This window comes from Cuculus canorus, chromosome Z (assembly GCF_017976375.1).
Source record: "Cuculus canorus isolate bCucCan1 chromosome Z, bCucCan1.pri, whole genome shotgun sequence".
Lineage (NCBI taxonomy): Eukaryota > Metazoa > Chordata > Aves > Cuculiformes > Cuculidae > Cuculus > Cuculus canorus.
Genome location: NC_071441.1, coordinates 67,212,784 through 67,235,544, shown reverse-complemented (window position 1 = coordinate 67,235,544; position 22,761 = coordinate 67,212,784).

Below are 22,761 nucleotides of genomic sequence, written 5' to 3'. Positions count from 1 at the left end.
AGGACCACTCAGCCATGGGTGTCCCCTATCCGCAGTGAGGGGTGAGAGACCATTCAGTGGTGGGAGTTTCCCCTACCCGCAGTGAGGGGTGAGAGACCATTCAGTGGTGGGAGTTTCCTCTCCCCAGTGTTGGGGTTGGAACCCCTCAACAACGAGTGTCACCTCTCCTCAATGATGGATGAGGGAATTCTCAGTGATGAGAGTCCTCCATCCTCAGTGTTGGGATTTGGTCCCCTCAGCCATGGGGGTGCTCCATCCTCAGTGTTGGGATTGGGACCCCTCAATAATGAGTGTCTCCTCTACCCAGTGTTGGTGTTAGAACCCTTCAACAAACAGTGCCAACTCTCCTCAGTGATGGGTGAGGGACCCATCAGCAATGGGTGACTTCCATCCTCCATTTTTAGATTAGGATCCCTCAGCCATGGGTGTCCTCTCTCCTCAGTGAGGGACAAAGGACCCCTCAGTGGTGGAAGTTTCCTCTCCCCAGTCCTGGGGTTGGAAACCCTCAACAATGAATATCTCCTATCCTCACTGATGGGTGAGGGACCCTTCAGTGATGCATGTCCTCCACTCTCCATGTTGGGATTAGGACCCCTCAGCCACAGGTGTTCACTCTCCTCAGGAAGGGAGAGGGACCTCTCAGACATGGGTGTCCTCCGTCCTCAGTGCTGGGGTTAGGACTTCTCAGCCATGGGTGTCCCCTTTCCTCAGCAGCGGGTGAGGAACCCTCAGTAATGGCTGTACTGTTTCCTCAATGAGGTGAAGGATGTCTTAGTGATGGGTGTCCCCTCTACTCAGTGAGGGATGAGGGACCCCTCAGCCATGGATTTCCTCTCTCCTTGGGGTTGCGACCTGTCAGCAGTGAGTGGCCACTTTCCTCAGTAAAGGGTGAAGGATCCGTTGGTGGTGTGTCCTCTCTCCTCAGTGTTGCATTGGGACATCTCAGCCATGGATGCCTCCTCTCCTCAGTGGTGGCTGAGGAAACCTGCAGTGGCGGAATTCTCCTCTCCCCGGTGTTGGGTTTGAGACCCTTCAAAGATGGGTGTCCCCCCTCCTCAAGAATGGAGGAAGGACCGTCAGCAATGGGTGTACCCTTTCCTCAGTGACGAGTGAAGGACACCTAAGTGGTTGGCATCTCCTCAGCCATGGGACCCTAAGCCATAGGTGTCTTCTGTCCTCAGTGTTGGGGTTACGACTAGTCAGCCATGGGTTTCTCCTCTCCTAGCAATGGGTGAGACAGCGCTCAGTGATGGGTGTCCTCTCTCCTCAGCAATGGGTGAAGGATCCCTCAGTGGAGAGTGTCCTCTCTTGTCAGTGAGGGGTGACAGATCTCTCAGCCCTGAGTGTCCCCTCTCCTCAGCAATGGGTGAAGGATTCCTCAGTGGTGGGTGTCTCATCTCCTCAGTGTTGGGGTTCGAATCCCTCAGTCAAGGGTGTCCTCTCTCCTCAAAGATGGCTGAGGAATTCCTCAGCCATGAGTGTCCCCTTTCCTCAGCAACAGGTGAAGTCGGTGGTCAGTGTCCTCTCTCCCCAGTGAGGAATGCCTTAGCCATGGGTATCCCCACTCCTCAGCAATGGGTAAGGCATCCCTCAGCAGTGTAACATCTCCTTTCCTTAGTGTTAGGGTTGGGACCCCTCAGCCATGCATGTCCCGTATCCTTAGTGTTGGGACTGGGACCTCTCAGCCATAGATGTTCCTTCTCCTCAACAATGCGTGAGGGACCCTTTAACAGTGAGTGTCCCCTCTTCGCAGTAGTCAGCAAGGGGTTGTTCAGCAGTGGATGTCCCCTTTCCTTAGCAATGGATGAAGGATCCCTCAGTGGTCAGTGTCTCTCCTCAGAGAGGCATGAGGGACCCCTCAACCATGCATGTCCCCGCTCCTCAGCAGTGGGTAAGGGATCCTGCAGCGGTGCGATGTCTCATCTCCTCAGTGTTGGGGATGGGATCCCTTACCAATGGGTGTCCCTTAACCTCAGTGTTGGGTTCAGGACCTCTCAGTCGTGGGTGTCCCTTCTCATCAACAACGGGTGAAGGGAACAGTGGTGGATGTCTCCTCTCCCCAGTGTTGTGGCTGGGACTCCTCAGCCATGGGTGTTCTACTCCTCAGTGTTGGCGTTGGGACGATCAGCCACAGGTGTCCCCTCTCCTCACTGAAGGGTAAGGGACCTGTCAGCAGTGTGTGTACCATGTCCTCAGTGTTGGGTTTGGACCTCTCAACCATTGGTGTCGTCTCTCCTCAATGATGGGTGAAGAACACCTCAGCCATGAGTGTCCCCTCTCTGCAGCGATCGGTGAAGGATCTCTCAGTGGTGGGTGTTCCCTCTCCTCAACGAGGAGGGGAGGGACCCTCAGCAAAGGGTGTACCCTTTCCTCAGTGATGGGTGAAGGATAACTAAGGGGTTGGTGTCTGCTCAGCCATGGGACCCCTCAGCCATGGATGTCCTCTGTCCTCAGCGTTGGGGTTACAACTACCCAGCCATGGGTTTCCCCTCTCCTAGCGATGGGTGAGACGCCCCTCAGTGATGCGTGTCCTCTCTCCTCAGCAATGGGTGAAGGATCCCTCAGTGGAGGGTGTCCCCTCTCATCAGTGAGGGATGACAGACCCCTCAGACATGGGTGTCCCCTCTCCTCAGTGAAGGGTGAGAGACCTGTCAGCACTACATGTCCCATGTCCTCAGTGTTGGGTTTGGGACTCCCCAACCATCGGTGTCTTCTCTTCTCATTGAGGGGTGAGGAACCCCTCAGCCATGAGGATCCTCTCTCTGCAGTGATGTGTGAAGGATCCCTCAGTGGTGGGTGTCTCCTCTCCTCAGTGTTGAGACCCCACAGCCGTGGGTGTCCTCTCCCCTCAACAATGGGTGAGGGACCCTTTAGCAGTGAGTGTCTCCTCCTCTCAGCAATCGGGCAAGGGATCATTCAAAGGTAGTGTTGGGGTTGGGACCTCTCAGCCATGAGAGTCCCCTCTCCGCAGCAGTAAGTGAAGGATCCCTTGGTGATTGTCCCCTCTTCTTAGTGACGTAAATTTAAGAAGACATTTATTACCATTGAGGCTAGAGAATGACACAGGTCCACTTTGATTAGAAGTCTTGCCTTTCTGCTGCTCCTCAGAGGTGGTGGAAAGGGTGTGGGTGCACCTCAGTGTATGTACGTACTGTACCTGGATCCCCAAAAGCTTTGAATGAGGTCCTGCACCAAGCGTCCTTAGACACTTATGCTATGAGACACCAATCTCCATGGTTAAGCAGACAGGCAATGGAAGGTAGAATGGCAGGTCAGTTTTCAAGGAGGAGGGAGGTACCAGCGATGCCTTCCTCAGGAGCTGCATGAGGGCTTGTCATCTTCAGTGCTTGCACTTTTCAGCATCTTCATAAATTGTCTGGAAAAGCACATTAGCAGTAATGGGACACTAATTCAGGGCAGCAAAGGACTGAAACTGCCTTGAAGAGTTCAAGAGGGCAACAGTGGTGTTGAGTGACCAGGCACGTCCACAGCGGATTGTGGTCTGCATTGGTAGATGCACAGTGATGTAATCAAGGATGCGCAACTTAAGGCTGGACTTAAACTAGCTAATGCAACTCACAGAAGAGATCAGAGAGTCATGGTGATGTCATCTCACTGCTTGCCAAGAAAAAAGTGAAGTAAACATCATGGATTATCAAGAAAAAGTGGGGGGGAAAAAAAAAAAAAGGTACTCAGAACAAATCCCCTCTTTTCTGCTTCTCCCATCACAAAAGGGTCAGAATCAGAAACAGCAAGCACGGGGCCCCAGGGCTGTCAGGGGCAGGCAAGCATGGCTGTGCAGCCTGGTGAAGGGAAGTCTGTCCCCGCAGCATCCCAGCTTGTGTGGGATCAGGGAACAAGCACTTACTCTCTTGGGATAGCAGATTTACAGCACAATCAATCAAAATCATCAAGCAAGAAGTTCGAATCCAACCAGCAAAATATTTTTTCATGGCTTGCAGAAGGGAATGGGGGAACTCCTCACCCCAGTGGGTAATTTGTGGGCACTCAAGGAGATATTGGATAAGTTAATGGAACAGTTGCATGTTGGTGTTGCCAGAATCCCAGCTCTGGGCCTCACGTCTTTGCTAAACCAGTTTGCTCAGCGGTTTCCCAGCCCGAGTCACTGGTCATCCCAGGACTTTTCCATTATTAGTGTGCTCAGTGTAGCTCATGCGAATACATCCACATCCACGGACTTGCCATCACTGCAAGAAGGCTCAAGACCCATCAAGCAAGACAGAAGGTCCTGCTGGGATGAGATTTTGTGCTAAGTAGAAGGACTGTCTCCCAAAAAGCTGGCAGTTGGGAACAGAAGCCTCTGACCCTTGGCAACATGGCACCATGGGCTCCTGCCCTCTGCCATGCCAGAGATGTTCTCTCACACCCGGTCTCTCTGGAGAGTGACCTGCAGGTAGGATCAATGCTCTCCCAAACTACAGCTTTTATTCCAACTCACCTTATTCCTTCCAACACCAACTAAACCGAAGCATCAGATAAGAAGGTAATCATTTATCAAGGCTTAAGGAAACAGGACTGTGGGAGGAAAACAAACCATAAAACATATTTCCAATGCTCATTCCTTCTCGTGTTCCTTTGGTTTATCTTGTTAATGGTCTTTTTCCTGAATGAAAAGGAAGAAGACAGCTGGGTTGTGGAGGAAGGACAGGCTCAGTCTATCACTTTCTCAGGACAATGCCCATGTGATTCCCTCTTTGCAGCTGAGTATATCTCTTCTGTTTGTTTCCCAAGACAGGTTGCCCTGTGTTCTTTTGACTCTGCAAAAATGGAGAAATCAGGGAGCTGTCACCTTTACTGCCCTGTCTTTCTTAGGCTTCATTGTCCTCCCTCTTCATGGCTCTTCAAAGCTGAGCATATCACATCACAGAAGCTGTAATCACACATGTCTTCTTACCACCTATAATCTCTTACACTTTGTCAGCTTTTTTGTAGAGGCGATACTTGGCAGCTTGGGACATTACTAGAATGAAAGGTGACTTCATCATTGGGCACTTTGTCTGGATGTGCCTTCTGTGATCCACAACCCTATCCCATGAGGCATGCAGGTCAGGTGGAAGAGCATAGCATTTGTCTTCCTGTACAAAGTTTTCACACCAATGTAATATCCTGAACAAAACACATGCCCCAGGCTTCTCTGGTAGACTAACATCAGAGGAGATCTGGTCAGCTCAATTCAGAACCCTGTAGGCAGCACAGCTCTGTGCCCTTTGAGGCATCTTGAAATGCACTGCACCAAAACTCTGCTCAGCTTAGTATAGATCTAGTCTGAAGCACAAAGCAGCGGCGTACCAGGGAGGTTCTCTGATCCTCAGCAGCACAAGATGCACTGTCCTGAGTTAGAATGGATGTGCTTCTGGAGACACTGGCTGGTCTTGTATTACTTCCAGGGTTGTGGGGAGGGATGACCTCTAAATGCTTGTAAAGGGGTTTATTCTCAGTAAAACAAACGTCATTCCCAAGAAAATTACCTCATGTTAAGGGAAGGCTTGGATGTCTAGAATAACTTAGAAGTTAGAATTCTATGATTCTAACTTTGGGACTCTGGGTCTGATTCAAATTTGTACCAGTAATCCTTTCCCACGGGATATAGTAATGAATTCCTGACCTCTTTTGCAGGCTTATTGTCAGTTACTTTTAATGTAACAGCAGCAGGCACTAGTTTGTCAGTGCTGTTGTTGTGCCTGTTCACGATTTAGAAGTTCCCTGGATAACTTTCAAACGAAACTGGGCTGACGTATGCCTTTCACTGAGGTGAATCGCAGACACAAGCACCTGCAGTTTGTGTTTCGTTACTAAGATTTGATTAAAATTGCCTAAATAGTAATCTTTCCTCCAGGGTGATAGTAGGCTCTGCTTTGCAGTTGCAAAATGCCTCTTAAAAAAATTGTCTCCTAACAGTTCTTGTTGTTCTCATCTCTATAGTTGTACATTCATCTGACTGGTACGATTGGCTGCTCGAGCCCTTCTCCACCACAGTGCATAGCTTACCTCCAGCAAAGAGCCAACTCACAATGCCTAAGGGCAGGAAAGCAAGGAATATTTTGAGGGAAGAGTGTTAATTAGTTTGCTGCTGTCCCTTGATTTTCTAGGGCAATAGTTCCTAATTTCAGAGCAACCCCAGCACCCATGTTATGGGGCTCTAGACTCCATGTGGCCAGATCCTGGTCTTCTCTTCTGTGTAGCCAAAGTGTAGGAAACAAGTAGCTGGAGGAGCCACTTGGCTTGGGATCTCCTGGACTGGGGCCACCCCCATGGTATGGCAGCTACTTTGGAGCTATGAATTGTAGCAACTCTACTAGGGATGGATTTTAAATATACATTTTTGTGTTTCCATATGAAATTATAATGTATAATATTTACATATTCATCCTTATCTGTTGGAAAACAACTAAAAAAAAAAATCTTGGATAGTGAGAAACTGATTTTTATCTTAAGAGATTTACTTACAAATCTGAGTTTCAAAATTTCTGGAAACTAGAAAGGCTGACTTCAGGTAAGGTCTGCATGGGAGCCTCTAAATTACTGTGTCAGTCTGTTCCAGGTAGGCAAGGAACCCTCCTCAGCAGCTGCTGGCAAACACCAGCTATAGCCTTGTCCCAGCAGGATAAAAAGGCAGAGACTGGGAGCTGGCAAACACTTCCAAGAACAGTGAGCTGCACCGTGATCTATCTCAAGCAGTGAATAAGTCAGTCTTTTTAATTACAGCAAACAGAACAAGATTTTACCTATAGCTATGTGCAAATTAGGGCTGACAGCACTTGCCTGGGCACTGAGTCTGATCCCCTTTGTTAAAAAGTAGCTACGTGGCCTCCCGCATGAACTTGATCAAGCTATATGTGGAAAACATCGTCCTCCTCCTGCCCTGTAATTCCTTGGGCTTATTATAAAACCTCAGTGTTTATGAATCTTCTTTGATTTTTCCATTAAAATGTGTTCATTTATTCCTATGTGAAGGCTGCCCTTTTGGTTGCATTTATTCCCTGATGTATTTATAGGCAGCAACCCTATCCCTACTCAAACTGTGTTTTAAAAGGTTAGAGAGAAGTCCAAAAGATCTTAGCTTATCAGAACATAAATGCCCCTTCTTCTCATGATCTCATTAAACCTCTGCACCTCTTCAAGTTTTAAGTATTTTTCTTCTGAATAATTTATGTGGAAAATCATACATTTAACCTATAAGGAAAATATTTCTGCTACATAGTAAGCACATAGTATGTGTGCTCGTAGTAAGCACAAAATCAGTGGTTTGCTTGCTCTTTTTTGTTTTCCTACACCGATTGATACCAGCAGTTCTCATTAGCAGCTCATCAGCAGTCAGGAACATGAGATTTCGTGCTACTGCAGTGTTCACAACTAGCCGGTTGAGGAAGGTGATTGTCATGCTTTACTCTGCATTGATGCAGTCCCACCTCGAGTACTGTGTGCAGTTTTGGGCACCACAGTATAAAAAGGCTATAAAGCTACCGGAGAGTGTCCAAGGGAGGGCCATGAAGTTGGTGAAGGGTCTAGAGGGTAAGTTGCATGGGGAGCAGCTGAAGTCACTTGATCTGTTCAGTGTGGGGAAGCGGAGTCTGATGGGAGACCTCATCACAATTTACTGCTTCCTCGCAAGTGAAGGAAGAGGAGCAGATGCTGATCTTTTGTCTGTGGTGACCAATAATAGGACCCAAAGGAATGGCAGGAAGATGGCCCAGGAGAAGATTATGTTGGATATTAGGAAAAGGTTCTTCATCCAGAGGATGGTGGAGCACTGGAACAGGTCCCCAGGGAAGCAGTCACAGTGCCAAGCCTGACATCTGGACAACGCCCTCAGACACATGGTGTGAATTTGGGAGTTGTCCAATGGAGGAACAGGAGCTGGACTTGCTGATCTTTGTGAGTCCCTTCCAGCTAAGGACATTCTATGATCTCTTCTGTAATAGTGTGATTTCCAGCTGCATCAGCAGAGTTTCCCACCTTCGTATCATTGACATATTCTTGCACTTCGTGAAGATCCCTAATAATGATATTGAGGAAAGTGTGTCCTAAACCCACTTCAGTAGGTGTTGGGAATATCTTCTTCACAGTGTACTGCTTCTTTTCTTGAGATAACCTATTATTTTTCCCTTGAATCTTTACAATCATTATCTCCATCCACTTCAGTTTAATTAATACTCACACCTGAAATTACTTTAAATAATTTATTGAAATCTTGGTACAGTGACCCATAATGCTTCCTTCCTCCAGAGAGAGACTGGCTTAGTTTGGTACAAAAATCATTGTAGCAAATGTGCATGCAATTTTATCCTTCTTCCTGCTTATTCTGTAAGTTTCCTTCTTCCGTTGATACCCAGATCTGTTTTCTTCACTGAAAGTGAGGTACTTTTATCTGTCTCTTGTGTGGCACCACCTCCAGCTGAACACCAGACCTGCAAGTTGTTTCTTCTTCCAAGCTCTCAGGTTACAAACTCCAAGCCATTTGAATCTCTTAATCTTTGTGCTTTATTCTGTATTGAGTGACCTCTTCTTATGCTTGCTTTTTCATAGAATCATAGAATGGTTTGGGTTGGAAGGGACTTTAGAGATCATCTTGCTCCAATCTCTTTGCCATTGGCAAGGATACATTCCATTGGATCCAGTTGCTCAGAGCCTGGCCTTGAACACGTTCACAGATGGAGCAACCATGACTTCTCTGGGCAACCAGTGCCTTGCCACCCTCACAGGAAAAAAAATCTTCTGAATAATTAATCTAAATCTCTCTTCTTTCAGCTTCAAACCCTAACTCCTTGTCCTATCCCTGCACTCTCTGATAAAGAGCCCCTCCCAGATTTCCTTTAGCCTCTTTTAAATACTAGAAGGCTGCTATAAGGTCTTTCCAGAACCTTCTCTTCTCTAGGCTAAACAAGTCCAACTCTCAGCCTGTACCCGTATAGGAGGTGCTTCAGCCCTCTGATCATCTTCACAGCCTCCTCTGGACTCACTCTTAACTGATCCATGTCCTTCCTGGGCTGAGGACTCCAGAACTGAATGCAGGACGACAGGTGGGATCTCACCAGAGCAGAGTACAGGAGCAGAGTCACCTTCCTAGATCTGCTGGTCACACTTCTTCTGATGCAGCCCAGGATTTGGTTTGTTTTCTGGCTGCAAGTGCATGTTGCTGACTCATTTTGGGCTTCTTACCCAGCTCCAGCACTCCCACATCTTCATTTTTGGTCTTCTGCTTCCGTTCCGATGTCCAGCAACATGGAAGCAGATACTTGTTCAGTTGGGAAGTCACACCTAACATCTAATTTTAATCTTTATGTAGCGGCCATCTCCCCTCTATTGTTCCCTCAATCTCATTCATATACTACTTTTGTGGAGCATTAGTTTCCTCTGCAGGATCTCAGCTGGGAATGATTTCTTAGATTTTCTCTCTATGTTCATCTCCAAGCCACAGCACCCTTTGCTGATCCATCACTTTTACAACTGCTAGCAGATTCTTTGTTCATTCTCAGTATGATTCACTGTAGTTATACAACTACTGAGGGCTGAATTTGCCTCCTAAAATATTTACACATTGTTCAGGACACAAATTTCAGATGGCTTTTGTACTGACTGAACAAAAAAATTCCACACCACTCTTTATCCCCTGCCAAGTCCTCATGCTTCTGAATTCAGGTGACTTCATTAACTTTCTGTAATTTATTTATCTTACTGCTGTCCTTGAAATTAAGAATCATGCTTGTAAATTTTTTAACCTTCTACTTGTGTGATTAAAATTTTATCCCTCAGTATAAGGTTATTTTCTGTAACCAGCTTGTGTACAGAAATATCCCCAAGTGTAAGAAACAATGTTAATCACCACGAGCTCAGGCTAGTTCCCTGGGCATTTTAATTGAGCAAGCAACGGCTGGTACAAGTGACAAGTCACTAGCGAACTCTGAGTTGTGTTATAGTCACAGGAAACTACCAAGATACTCCCCTGTCGGTTGCCGCAGTGTGAACTGGCATTAAGGAAAGAGAAACTACTTCTCAATGAATAAGAAATGAGCAAAGCTGAGGATCTTGTCTGTAATTTACAGAAAGTTGTGAAATGCCTCCTGGTAAACATTGCCCCAGAACTGCAGACTCCATATCCCTGGAAACCAAACATTTCACTGCTTAGGAGACATTTGGTGCTGGTTAGAGCTACTCAGATCACTGGCATCAGAGGTACCTGCACAATGACTTTTTCTTTCTTAAAATCTTCACCAAAAAGGGAAACAAACTAAGAAAGCCTCTGCTGGGACCGTAAGACCACAAGCCAGATACCTAAAGGTAGACCAAATTAAAAATAAGAACTCTGGATTCCTATGACAGTGTTTTACTGATCTGAAGCAGCTAAACCCAAACAGAAAGTAGCTGGGATATCAGGTAGGATACCCCCATGGCAGAACAAGTGAGGAGTTTGCAGTTATAGATGTAGAGCTGTGAAATTCTGCCTGGCTATGCATCACCTTACCCACTCACCCTGGCACTGAGCCCAGCCGCTTGTGCGTGATTCAATCTTCGCTTCTGGGAAACACATCGTTTGAACAAACCATGGACGGTGCTCCAAAAACTTAGGGGGACTTAGGGTTTCCCTGAGGAATCTTCTCCAATGGATATTGAAATTATATGTTTCTTATTTGTTTTTTGTTAGTCTGACTACAACACTGCACTGCTCGTTCTCATTTTGCCATGCTGATAGTCCAGGATTCCGAACAGTTCCCATGTATTTTCACATATCCTATCTGAAGAACCTCTCAATAGCCACCTTGATGAACTAATCAAATGAAGCCCTTTAAATTTCTCTCAGGAGGACATTTTCCCTGCCTTACAACAGTCTGTAGTTTTCCCTGTGCTGTCTCCAATTTTCCATAAAACTTATTTCAAAGATGTAGATGCCAGAACAGGATCCTTTATGTCAATCTCATCCTCGTCAAAACAGCTCATGGAGGAAGAATCCCTTCCCTGCTCCCTATTGACTGAAAAACCATTAGCTCTTCCTGGCACAGAGTCCCAGTAGGAATTCACACTATTCTACTTATAGGACTCAAGAGCATTTTCCAGTACATGGATTTCCAGGAAAAAATCTTCATTTTCTAAGCCTGCCTTGCTCCTTGCCTACATGCTTGGCTTTCATGGGCCACGCTTTCAAAGAATCATAGAATCACCAGGTTGGAAAGGACCCACTGGATCAAAGAGATCCAGGCAACTTAGGTCTCACAGTTAATCCTCACTTTACCAGCTTTTGACTGCAGCTGGGACTTTCCCCAAAGGTGCTTTTGTATCAACCTCCAAATAGATTGCCCCCACCCACAGCCAGTCCCTGGTGTCAGAAATCCCGGCAGTCAGCCCAGCAGGGCATGTCACAAGGGGATGAGACTCTTCAGATACCAAAAATCTCCAGAGGAGGTTAGATGTCCGGAACATCTCTGGTGCCATTTGTGTGGAAGCCAGCAGACAGAAAATAGGAATCTTCTTTAACACGTAGCAGGGCGGGATACTGCAGGACCAAGTGAGATCCAGTACACCCCATCCTCTCTGTTGTTAATCATCATCCTCTTCAGTGGCGAGCTGGCAAAATAGGCTGAAGAAAAGGAAGTTGAGTTCACAAATGACGCAGTTGCGACACCAGAGAGAAGAGCCAAGAGCGCTGTCAGAAAGCCTCACAGAAATCACGAGGATCTGCCATATGCTGAACAGGCTTCCCTGAGGCGGCACGCTAGCACATCCCAGCATAGCCCAGCGCTTGCCCCAGGGATGCTCAGCTCCAGCACCCTCCCTCCCCGTGCCCTAGAGCCAGCTGCGGCCATGCAGCCACAGGACCTGCACCTTTCACAGAAGGGCACTTGTCAGATGCACAGAGATGCAGCACGCAAACAAAACAGATTTTACTTATGGCCACCTGTCTTAATTGCCGAAATCAGGCTTATAACAGGCTAAATGGACTTAAGTCTCATCAGCACATGCTAGCCTTGATCTTCTGCAGCCAGGCCCTCCTGCATGCAGTGGCAAGCAAGAGGTGAGCAGACAGGCAGGGATCTCAGAAGGGATTTGTAGCAGGAGCTCCCACTGGCAAGAGTTGCTGCAAAGGGGTGCAGCACACCCACAAATGCTGAGCAATAGTGCAAACATGAAAGAGCTATAGATCAAACAAGCCAAATGGCTCTGTGCAGCAGAGCTGTCAGGGCACAGCATGTCTCCCACCTCAACGGGATGAAGTTTCATTTATCTTGTCAGAGTCAGGAGCGAGGAAGAGGGAGAGATGAGCTTGCTCATCACAGCCACAAAGCATTGCTTTCCACCATGCAAACCAGTATGGGCACCACGGGGCTGCCCTGTGCAATGTCTGTGGTCAGTGTCCATGCACACATCAGCTGGAAATAAAATCACTTGAAGAAGGGCTGGGACAGTGGTCCCACTAGGCAGTGACCCCGAGGCCAGCCTTGCTTCCCGAGTGGTCTCTGTAATATTGCTGGCTGACAAATGCAGCTGCAAGGGGGCATCATAGAAACTAATTTCTTAAAATAGTAGCAATATAGCCAAAAAAATCACCTCTTGGGCTGAAAATAAGAGTGCCCTGCTTTGCAAATACCATATCATTACTCACCTTCTCTTCATACCCTTCAAGACTTTATAAACCCCAGGCCAGACTTGGACAAGGCTCTATGGCAGCCTTATACCATGAAGGAAAGAACCTAGATGCTTCCCTCTTCTCTGTTTTCTTCCTGCTGTTGACTTCTAGCACATGCAAATAGTTTGACTCCCACCCAAACTCACACAGTTCTTTAGGACACCAAAGAGCCCAGAGGCTTTGGACCAGAGGGGCCTGTGCAAACCAGCCCCTCCTTCAGCCTGAAGGCTGCGGCTGATGTCTGCTGGGAGCAGAGAAGTCAGCCCAGCACCTCTGGGGTAAAGCTCTGGGAGAGCCGGCAGGACTGCACAGCCAGACCATGTCTGCATCAGTTGCACGACACTGGGGCACTGTTTTAATTTAAAATGGATTAGGCTTTGTTTTCTTTTTAGCACAATAACATTGCACGCATTGTTGGGCGATAAAACCCACAGATAACTGTGCCAGTAGGGTGTTGGGTGGACGTGATCGGCAGCACAGTATGAGCTGCAATGGCAAAGAGTGGGGGAGAAAGCCTATAGAAATGTGCTGCTGCTGCCTATACAAATGTGCAAAGGCAGCAGCTGCTGGAAGGAAGAAGCACAACTTCTGAATAGCTCCTTCCAGAAAGAGCATGGAGGAGCCCACTGCTCAGAATTTGGACGGCAGCTGGAGCAAGATATGGAGTGCAAGGCAGCAGGGACACATGTAAGCCAGCTATGCCTTGTGACACTCCTACTCACAGCCATGCGATGGTGACAGCACAGATGACGCCTGGGAGGACACTAGGAAGAAAAGGTGAAGATGTCTTAATTTGCCACAACATCTATTAGTAAATTGCTGGTTTTCCCAGGCGGGTTCTACTCCTCCTTGCCTGCCCTCCTTCTAAATTTCCTGGGCTTAAACTTTGTGTATAGTGTTGGCATAAGAGGGAAGCACTGCCTGACCAAGGTGCTTAGGCAAAAAAAGTTCTGTTTCCCAGGTTTCTTGGCATGACCTTGGTATCACATGCACCAGGTTCCTTCACTACCCTAATCCACGCCTTTTGGCCAGCAGCAACGCAAAGCAGAAGGGATGTTATTCAGCAGCACTAACCCTGAGCTGCAGGAAGCGCTCCGAGAACACAGAGCTTTCGGATGTGTCAAGGACAGTGAGTATTTCTGTCTCCTGTAGAACAAGAGGACTCCCTAATAAACACTCCTACAGCCTCATTATCTCACCAAACTATTGTTATCAACCAGGCTGGCCCTTGCAGGTCTCTGACCCAGTTGTGCCTGGATCTCCTCCCCAGTCACGTTGACTCCTGGCATATGTAATGCCTGAAAAAGCTGATGCTGCCAGCAAAATGCAGTGAGTGCTTTCCACAGTGCTCATGTAGCAACTGGGGACTTGACCCCACGCAGCTTTCTGCACAGTATTCTCCCAGTACTTTCTTACCTGAACATCTTCATAACCTCTCATGGGTTTTTTTTTCTTCAGTTTTCCTGCCAACGTGCTCCAGATCAGGCATCCTTTACTTCAAATGTTAACAGAGGGCACCAGGCTCCCCTGGGATGCTTTGCCACGGGTAGAGGGACTGCATCTCCATGCGGGCAAGGACAACAGCAGCTCCTGCTTACAATGTGGGTTGGGGCTCAGACCATTGTACAAGCTACTGCGGTAAGCATAACCGAAACTGCTGCCCCAGGCAGGAACACAGAACTGATGGAATCAGGGGCAGCACGAGAAAATCTATAGATCTGCAAGACATCGGTGTTCATCTGCCCTGAACTGACAGACAAGTGGAAAAGCCCAGACCAGCTAAACTGCAAGTCTTTGCAGGTGCTGTAGCAATGTGCTCCCAGGAGAGAGAAATACATCAGCAGGCAGCTGCAGCTGGTAGGAACACAGCTGCCCAAAGGAGCAGACGCAGGGCAGATGCTCTACGCAGTGCAGATAGGAGGAACAAGTTCCTACTGCTGCTTAACTGATGCCAGGAGAGCCCAGAGCCACCAAGGCAGGAGACAGCCCGCGTGGCGAAGTGTCCCAGGGCACTTGGCATAGGCTGCTGCACTACTGAAACCTCAAGTGGACAATCTGAGAAGACAGAACAATGAGTTGGCATGAACCACCAGTCAGCAGCAGAGCCAACATGCACCCTGGGTCCTCCTGAGCCCCGGGAGGAGGCCTTACACCATGTGGTGAGGACTGCACGAAAGGCTTCCCCTGGGCCATCTGTGAGGTCTGGCCAGGTGATCTTGTGGTTTCTTATGGGCTTAATACACTGTGAATTGACAAGTCCTTACCTGGTCGCAATTTAAATAAACTGTCTTGTTACGCAGAGCCTCTTCTCTAGCAGGTATAATTACAGCAGGAATGCAGAGGGTACAGTTTTGGTTCCATCAGATGCTGGTAATTCCCCCCTCCTACAATCAGGCTTCCAGCATTTTATTTGTCTGACACATCAGACCCCATTTTCTTAGAGAGGAAAGAGTTAGCAAAACACTTAGCAATAACAAATTAATTGTCATTAAGTCAGGCAATCACAGAGTAGAGACTCGATGCCCTAAATGATCTAACTTTTCCTGCAGGAAAGCTCGTGGGTGCTATATCCAGCTGATGGACATTGTAGGCATGCAACTCTTGACAGCACTGGAGATTCTTTGCATTTGATCTGGACTGAAACTGTCCCTTCCAAGAAGGTCCAGACCTTTCAGCACCTACCAGGACAGCAGAGGTAGGACTCTGCCAAACCAAAGCTCATGTTACAAATTCTAACCTAAAGACAGTCCCCAACAGCCAAAGAAAAAAACCTCTGTAAACAGAAGATTCTTCTCTCCTACTCAAGTCAGACTGGATCAACCATCTCCTCTGGCAGCAGTCCCTACAGAAAAGGACAGGGTTTACACAAAGGAGACAAAGGAAGAGCAACCGGGCTGTTTAGACTGGGGTGAGGCAGGGAGGAACTCATTCAAGTGCTAATTGCTCTTGCACACAGTGTAACAAACCAGTGTGAACACAGTGAGAAGATAAAACTGAAGGAAGATGGTAGTCGGGAGATTTAGAAGAGAACACAGAGCTACATTGCTATTTCACATGCATACATATATGTGTCTATGAGAAGTGGAAGTGTGTTCTCAAGTTGCGCCAAGGGAGGTTTGGATTGGATATTAGAAAAGAATTCTTTACCGAAAGAGTGGTGAAGCCTTGGAACAGGCTGCCCAGGGAAGTGGTAGAGTCTCCATCCCTGGAGGTGTTAAAAAACTTTGTAGATGTGGTGCTTCAGGACATGGTTTAGTGAGTATGTTGGTATTGTGTTGATGGTTGGACTTGATCTTAGAGGTATTTTCCAACCTAAATGATTCTATAATTCTAAGTAGGAAAGATCTGTAAAACGCATCATGCTGAGTTTGTTGAATGCAGGCAGAACACATCGGGTGTTAAGTACAAAACCTGGACAAATGCAAGTCATCTGCACATGCTGCAGAGAAACTTAGGCCATTTATTATTAAACTGCAGACTGTCCTCTTTCTCAAGCTGCTTCTTCCACAGAGGATAAAAACCTGTCAGAATAAAACTGAAGTTACCAAATCCCAGCAAAAAAATGAGGAAACCCCACCCTGGAGTCAGTACTCCCAGATCCCTGTGACCCATCTGTTGGCCCTGCAGTCTCCACCTGTTGGCCATGCAGTCTCCGCGGCGTTGTTCTCCTTGCTCTGCTGCCCACTGCCAGGCTAATGCCCTGGGACAGCTTTGGAGCCCATGGAGCATTCAGCCCAGCTGAGACCCAGTCCTGGCCTCTCGTTCTTGCTGCGGCAGAGCCACGAGGGGATAACAGGATCAGGAGAGCGGTAACAAGCTCTGGGAACTTGTCAGACAAATGTGTTTTTAACTGAATCCCAAATGAGCCGCTGAAGGGGAGCATTAGTGCTGTCACGTGGAGCACATGATTTTGGAATTCATTAAGCCTTTGATGCAGTGTTAGCACCGCCGTCTCCTGTCCCAGCCGTTAGCCATCTGGCTGAAAAGCAGCCAAGTTTTCTTCACCCCAGGACCAGAGCAATGGCCTGTATTTCCAGTGGGGTCACCGGAGCCACAGAGCTAGAGGATGCACACACTAGACAGGCTGAGTGCATCCGTCTTGGGAAAAAGTGGCACCTGTTCTTGGAGCCCTTGGCACAAACTTGCTACTCCCCATGTCCTGCGAGGCTTCTCCAGAAAAACCAGATGCTTCCAGGGGCTGCTTCTGGTAGATGTAGTAATCCTTGATCAGGGGTGACCATGCTGAATCCAGCTGGCTTCTGCAGGAGGATTTCTATGTGCTTGCACTGGCAAATACTTGCCATTTTCTGTGCCATTGGGCCCACATTCCATTCTCCCTTTCTCCTCACCTGGCATAAAAGCAAACTTGTAGCCATACAAATACAAAACTTATGTGTATTCCATGTACTAGACACGTTGATTGCACCCATCTTGAGAAAAAATGGCATCTCTTCTTAGAACCCTTAGCACAACCATGCTAATCCCTGTGTCCTGTAAGGCTTCTTCAGAGAAATGCTTCTAGGGAAGCTTCCTTTCTTCTTTCTCTGAGATAGTTTACAGAAGAATGAAAAAAATCAGTTATGGAGAAGTGGGACTAGAGCTGAAGTCCTGCATTTAGTTATAAAGACCCAGAACAGAAACACCTCAATTTGGATGAAACAGAAACAGAAAAGCAATTGAAAGCTAAAGGCATATGTTACTGAATATTGTTGACTGTGGCATAGGGTCATGTTTTGCAGCACTATCTCAAATACAAAGTCCCCTCTGAAACTCCAACTCTCCCTTGTTTGAGGACAGTTTGTAGATTAACCATGCTGTGGACGTGAAGACACAGCAAACATCTTTACCGCTGGCTTTCCGGGCTAGAAAAAGCTCAACTGCTTTTCCACAAGAATTGAAGCAAATGCCTGTGCAATTCCATCTCAGAGCACTAGGGATTGTGCGCCAAGACACCTGTGAAGCTCTGTGCAAAGACCACATGGTGCCACACACTCCTGGCTGATGCGAGCAGTGTGGTGCAGAGCTGGCTTGGAGCCAGAGCAGCATCCATGCTAATATCCCCATGCCTGATGAAACTTTGGCATTAGGGAGCACATTAGGCGCATAAAAACAGCTCTGCAGGAAAGAGCTATGGGTAGGGGTGATAGCTTTGGATCAAGGATGACCATGCCAGATCCAGGCTGGCTTTTGCACAAGTGTTTCTGTGTTCTTGCACTGGCAAATACTTGCCCTTTTCTGTCCCATTGGGATTGCAGTCCCTTCTCCCTCACTCCCCAGCTGGGATAACAGCAAAATTGTAGCCATACAGATACACAAGTTCTCTCTTACAGCTTTAAAACAGAGTGATAACTGCCTTCTCCTAACTGGGATGTGGTGTACTGGGCTCAGTTTCTCCAGGGGAGCCATCATGCTGTCCATGGGCTACGCAGAGCAGTACCTGGTACTTTCCCTCGGCTCTCCTCCCAGCACAGTGCATGCAGGGGGGTGAGGCTGGCGCAACCTCAGCTCGGCAGGCTCTCGCTGTGTGGTTGCTGTTATTACAGCATGGACAATATTTGGATGAGATGGTGACTTTGGTAGAGACTCAGGAGCTGCGCTGCAGCAGGGCTCAGTTGCTGGCAGAAACCTCCAAGGCACAAAATCAGTGGGAGGATCCCTTTGAAAGGCTCTCCTTGGTCTCTCTAGACTATGAAGTGGTTTGTCTTTCTAATTTTCTAACATCCTAATTTGCCAAATCTTTTTGCTTCACTGGGAGCCAAGTATAACTGCAACAAAATCTGTGTTGCACCCGGGGTTGCCCCAGCTGTTAACCCCCACGATCTGTGTGTGATGATAGACCTGACCCCGAACACAGGAAGATCAATGCACAGACCAAAATGCAAGGTGAAAACCCTCCAGCCTGGCCTTTCCTGTCCGGAGCAGCTGTGAGCCTTAGAAATTCCGTGCTTCCTCCAGGCCCTCTGCTGTGAACATGTTCCTGTAGTCAGCATCTCCCCAGGACGCAACTAGAGCAGGGTCAGGAGCTGCCCAGACCCTCATTCAAGTGTGAATGAACACAGAAGGGGCTAAACTTTGCTGCTGGACTCAGATCCATGGTGCTGCTTTGGACTTGAATCCTGCACCTTCTTTGGATGCTTCATGTCCAAACTTCCTCCAAAATGGCTTCAAAGGAGCTCCAGATGAAAGTGTTGAAATCTCAAGTGGTGTGTAACCTCCTATGTAAAGCTGGCTACGAGAGGTGGAAAGGTGGCTAAGAGAATGTTTCTGGGAGTTTTCTAGGAGACTCCAAATGCTGGAGAACCAAATTAATATATAAGAGGGTAAATGAGATATATTGGAAGAGATTATGCACTCTTTATGATATCTCAAAACCTCCTGCAGTTCTGTGAAGAAGAGTAACCACAACAAATTAAATGAAAATCCATAACAGTCCATTAGTATGAGAAGATGAAGAAAATAAAAAAACCCACAAAACAAAACACTAAACCACCCCAAAACAAAAAAACCCTTTTTCACAGTGGGCACTTGCCATAGAGTGAACACATAACAGAGGTGTGAAAGACCATTCAGGGGGAAAAGAAAAAAGGCCCAGCAGAAATACGCAATGAGTTATCCACTCTACCAAGGAACAAAGGGAACTTCCACTCCAGCATGGAGAGGCATGGCTGGAAAGCTGCCCAGTGGAAAAAGACCTGGGGCTGCTGTTTAACAGCTGGCTGAACGTGAGCCAGCAGCATGGCCAGGTAGCCAAGAAGGCAGATGGCATCTTGGCCTGTAAAAGAAAAGATGTGGCCATCAGAAGCAGGGAAGGGATCATCCCCCTGTACTTGGCACTGGTGAGTCCATGCCTGAAATCCTGCTTTCATTTTTGTGCCCCTCACTACAAGAAAAACAATAAGGGACTGGAGCGTGTGCAGAGGTGGCAACGAAGCTGGGGAAGGGTCTGAAGCACAGGGGTTATGAGGAGCGACTGAGGGAGCTGGGGTTGTTTAGCCTGGAGAAAAGAAGGCTGAAGGAGACCTTATCGCTCCCTACAACTACCTGAAAGGAGATTGTAGTGAGGTGGGTGCTGGTCTCTTCTCTCAAGTAACAGGTGATAGGATGAGAGGAAATGGATTCAAGTTGTGCCAGGAGAGGTTTAAATTGGATATAAGGAAAACTTTCTTTACTGAAAGAGTGGTGAAGAATTGGAACAGGCTGCCCAGGGAAGTGGTGGAGTCTATCCCTGAAGATGTTCAAAGAGTGTGTAGACATGGCACTTTGGGATATGGTTTAGTGGGCACGGTGATGTTGGGCTGTCAGTTTGGCTTGATAATTTTAGAAGTCTTTTCCAACCTTAATGATTCTACGAAATTCCCATACGGCAACCTCCTTTTGCAGGTATGAATAAAGCAACCTGCTTGACATGAAAGCATCAGCAGGATATGTTTCAGAACAAATTTATAACATAAACAGTAAATGACATAAATGGCATTTGTCCAAGAGCTCTGGAGGAACCCCAACACAGATCTCTCAGCATCTAAGGAACGTGCAACCTGTTGCTTAATGCAGCCTGAAACCACAGGAATGACAGGAGGCAAATGAGGTGCCAGGGTTAGGCTTTCATTTTTCTAAGAACTCTGGGTAAATCTGGGGATCTATGACTTGTGAATCTGACTTCCACGCTGAGAATTAGGAACAACATCCTTGGGCGTATAGAAAGTGAGAGTAAAAGGAAAGAAACAACCTCATTCTATCAGAAGTCATGTCTCATTTCTTAAAGGAGTGAGGAATCCTGTTTCATGGGTGTGGCAGGGTAGGTGGATGTACTCAGATGCCCAAAACCCTTTCAGGAAGGTCCCACACCAGATCTCCTTAACTGTTCTACTCTACAACACATTTATTCCCACGGTTAATAGCAAGGCAGAAGACAGTGAATGGAAAATTGTCAGTGTGTGATATGGAAGAGTGTATCAGTGTTGTCCCACCAGAATCTGTGCGTGCTAGGATTGTATTCATAAACAATCTGGGAAAGGCCTAAGGAAGTGATGGGGCTGAGTTTGCTGGTGAGGCCAAGATATTCGGTGTAGTGAAAATGGGCATTCACTGTGGAGCTCAAGAAAGATTTTACCATGAAAGGCTGGGTGATAAATGATGAATTGAAGTCAGTGTTGGTAGAGCTAGTTCACAAGGAGAAGCTCTACCTGCACAAAGAGGGAGTTCATATCAGTTATTCCCACTCATGGAGGGTGGGCTCTGTGTTTTGTCCTTCTCTTCTCCATGGAATTAAGAAAAGGCAGAAAAGGGGGAAAGGAAAATCAAATGCATAGGACAAGAGAAGACAGTCAAGGAAGAGAAACTGATGTATATAAAATCACATGCAGTGAGCAAGGTGCTTCATGAAATGATTGCTTGTGGTGTTTTATAGTCTAGAAATGAGGACATATTCATTAAATAATGGCAGAGCAGGTTAAAAAACCAAGCAAATTTAAATACTTCTTCGCTGTGCATCATAAGTCTAAGGAATTAATTTCCTAGGATTGCTACGGAGGCAAAGTAATCTAGAACTGATCAAAACAATCGGATGCTTTTACAGAAGAGCAACCCAGCAGGGACTGGTAGACGGATACTTTGGTCAGAATAAGATTGAACTGAGTATCACTCAGAACACGTAGCAGGGGAAGCAGGCTTTTATGTCTGCATTGCTCTTCAATTTGCTCTAAGTTCCACTGGCCACATTTATGGCCAGGATACCAGCTGGTCTGACGCCTGCATCTCACACAGCAGTTTCTATGCTCTTGTGGTGCTCCAGGAGGAGCAAGTTCAGAAGTCAAATAGCCTGTCCTAAATGTTGCTGCAAAGCAGTGGCACATCATGTGAATATTTAGTCTGGACAACAAAGTTAACTAGAAAACAGGAAACGTGGTTATCTCAGAGATGCTGTTACAATGCTCCTTAACATAACTTAACATAAGCTGGAGTGAGGCTAAGGGCAGCATGGAGAGCCTTGCCCAGGCTGAGGGCCAAATAGGCCTTTAAAATACATTTGGGAAAGGAAAAATGTCAACATACACCATAGCATCGCCCAGGAAGAAAACAAACAACAGGAGGGGTGCCAGTGTTATGAAAAGAGGTTAAGAGCCATACTGGTCCCTGGATAATGGGATCACATTCATAAACCTCAAGCCTACATCAAATGTGGTGGCCAGACTAAGGAGAGGAAAAACCAGAGCTGAAAAAAGGTGGAACAAGACGTGTTGTGAATGGAAGGAGAAAAGAATGAAAATTTCTGTTTTAGACAGCTTGATGGGTAGTTGCTGGCCAGATACCAAAGGCAAGTCAGAGCTGCTTTAGTTTGGACAGAAGAGACTGATCTGGAGTGGGTCTTAGCCTAGAGGTAATTCGCTAAAATTAGTTTGCAGCCAAGATCTTTCAGATGTAAAGCATGGAGAATGGGACACAAAACCTCTCTGCAAAAACAGGAAGGCAGCTTAGGGAAGTTCTAAAGCTTTGAAGCACCAGTAGAAAGGATGGATTGTGGGAGGCTGCCTAGGAAAACGCACATTATGAAATAAGATTCCTCACAAGCCATCAAGCCCAGAGGTCCCTTTAGCACTTCTAGTTCTGGCTCCTGAAGATTGCAGGTCCTTCTCACTGCTGTACTTACCTTCCCCTGTGCCAGCGCTGCTGAGGTCTCCATGGCTGAGCTGCTCTTTCTAGTCTTCCTCTGTGAGCTCCCCTGAAGTGTCATGGGGCATGAAATACAGTGCTTGGGGGGATCTCTGAGCTGCCAGGCCCTCTTCTGGGTGCTGCCCCTGCTCACGCAGCCGGTGCAGCCCAATGCTTGCCTTTTATGTCAGTACATCCCAGTCAGTTCACCACACACCAGCTGAATTATAACATGATATAACATGAACAGTCTTCCCACTTCGGCTTACAGTTTGCTCTTTGCCGTCTCTGAGATAACTTTCCAAGTGCCACAAGGGAAGCTGCTGCCATAGGAAATTAGATAGGGCTGCTCGTGCAGCTGCTTCTCTTTAACTGGGAAGATCATCTTCAGGGAGGAGATGAAAGAAATCCTTAGCATAACTCATGCTCTCACACAGAGCTGAAGCTCCAGTGCCTGACTCTGGCAGTGAGCT